This window comes from Bos indicus x Bos taurus, chromosome 7 (assembly GCF_003369695.1).
Source record: "Bos indicus x Bos taurus breed Angus x Brahman F1 hybrid chromosome 7, Bos_hybrid_MaternalHap_v2.0, whole genome shotgun sequence".
NCBI classification, from domain to species: domain Eukaryota; kingdom Metazoa; phylum Chordata; class Mammalia; order Artiodactyla; family Bovidae; genus Bos; species Bos indicus x Bos taurus.
Genome location: NC_040082.1, coordinates 103,131,265 through 103,133,589, shown reverse-complemented (window position 1 = coordinate 103,133,589; position 2,325 = coordinate 103,131,265).

Here is a 2,325-nt window from a genome sequence, read left to right as displayed (position 1 = left end):
CCTTCCAATGAATATTCAGGACTGACTTCCTTTAGAATTGACTAGTTGGATCTCTTTGCTGTGCAAGGGACTCTCAAGAGTCTTCTCCAACACCAACAAGGTGAGAACTATTTGTCAAACAAAGAGAGTGAGGCTCCAAGAGCTTTTAATACATTCCAAAGTGGTGGTAACAGGAGATGGTTTCAAGAACAAGTAGCATCATTAGATTCTTGATATAGAGAGCTCTTTCTGGATGTTGTGAGGAGAGCATGCTGCTGACAGCAGGGGTGGGTGAGATGAGACCTAGAAAGAGATGGGGAGAGGTAGAGGGAGGGAGGTGCAGGCACCCTGGACTGTTGAATGGCCAGATTTGAAGCTGATTACAGGAGTGGAGTGGGCAGGGTTGCTGACTAGACAGAAGGAGATAAAGGCCAATTGTTTTTACTCACAACACTTAAGACACCAACCGTGTGGCTTCTTTCCACACCAAGGATAGTTCTCCAACTCTGCACACCAATTGGGTGTACTACAATTCATTTCAACTCAGACACTAACTACCTGAAATTACTGTGAGACTTCAGAGGTGAGGAGCTCGCTTCAGACATTGGTTGCAAGTACTGAGTGCCTGTGGGACCCACACTTCCATCTGAATTGGCCAAAAAGTTGAACTTTCCAAAACCCACCCCCTTTTCAGATTTCACACTTTGATAGAATGACTCATGGGACTCAGGCAAGTGCTTCAGTGGCTATGACCAGTTTATTATCAAAGACACAGCTCAGGAACAGCCAAATAGAAGGGGAGGCATAGGCAAGGTGTGGGGGAAGGTGCAAGGAGCTTCCATCCCTCCCTGGACGCACCACTCTACCAGCACCTCCATGTGGTCACCAGCTTAGTAACTCTCCAAATTGTGCTGTTTGGGAAGCATTTATAAAGGTTTCATCACAGAGCCATGGTTAATTAAATCATTGGCCATTGGTGTTTAACTTATTCTATAGCCCCTGGCCACTTGATTCAAAGAGCTAACTCACTGGAAAAGACCCTGATGCTGGGAAAGATTGAAGGCATGAGAAGAAGTGGACGACAGAGGACAAGGTGGTTGGATGGCATCATCAACTCAATGACATGAGTTTGAGCAAACTTTGGGAAAGAGTGAAGGACAGGGAAGCCTGGCGTGCTATAGTCTATGGGATCACAAATAGTCAGAGATGACCGAGCAACTGAACAACAGCAGCCTTTCCTTTCGAGACTGGGCTTTCCGACCTCTTATGACAGGTGGACTGAATTGTCTCCTCTGGTCTCATAGAAGATGATTCACACACCAGTGCTGAGCAAATACACATACACATCACAGGAGTGCACCCATTTCACACCTCTGTCTCCCCTAGAGCCTCCTTTCTAGGTTAGCAGCAACCACTTTGGGCCAAACCAGGATATAGCAGTAGAGACAAGGCACACATAGAACAAAATTTCTCATGGTTGGTCTTTCTGGAGACCAGCCCCCATCCAAGCTACGTAGAGGCCCCCAGCCTCCAGTCATCTCATCAGCATAAAAAAGAAACCTATCCCTCCTAAGATACTAACACATTTACCTACTGAGTGTCAGGAACAAGATGAAGAATGAGAGATCAAATATTTATATTTTATCCTAGGGACACATGCTATTGTCAGACCATCTGGTTTAGATCAGCAGGACAACAGGAACAGGGTAGAACTTGACTGAGAAGAGAGGTGAAGCTTTGCAGTTTGGCTAGAAGACACTGAGCACTTACATCACCCCCAAGAGAAGTCATTCTCCAGGACCCAGCTCCAAGTCACCCTTTTTCTGAGAAGTCTTCCGACTGCCCTTTCCCTGAGGGCACCACAGTGGATTCTCAGTCTGGACTCCTCTAGCTCTTGCCTTCCCTCTGACTTGACCCTGAGGGGGTTGGGCATTTGTATTCAGCCTTTTCTCTCCCACAGCTAGTTGCTCCTCAGCCCCCAATAGGGTCTGCAGTCTCTCTAGTTGGCAGAGGAAGCAGAGAGTACAGGTGCCAAAGAGTCCTCTGAGGTCCCACCTGGTTTCTCCATACCCAGGGGACTGCCCTTTTGGTCTGGTTTCATGGACAGACTCTTGGGGAACAGTCTGCTGGAGACTCAGCAGGGATAAAGCACACTGTATCAGGGAGAGGAGCCCTTAGGTCTGACCCCACGCCTGCCTGTGGATGCCACTGACAGCAACAAGCAGGACACTCTCTTCTGCCCTTCCTTGCTAGCCATTTCTTGGAAAAGACAGACCAAGCAGAGCAGGGCCAGGAGAGAGAGGGTAGGAAGAAATGTGTGTCCCTAGTTCTCACTTAGCCTATGTG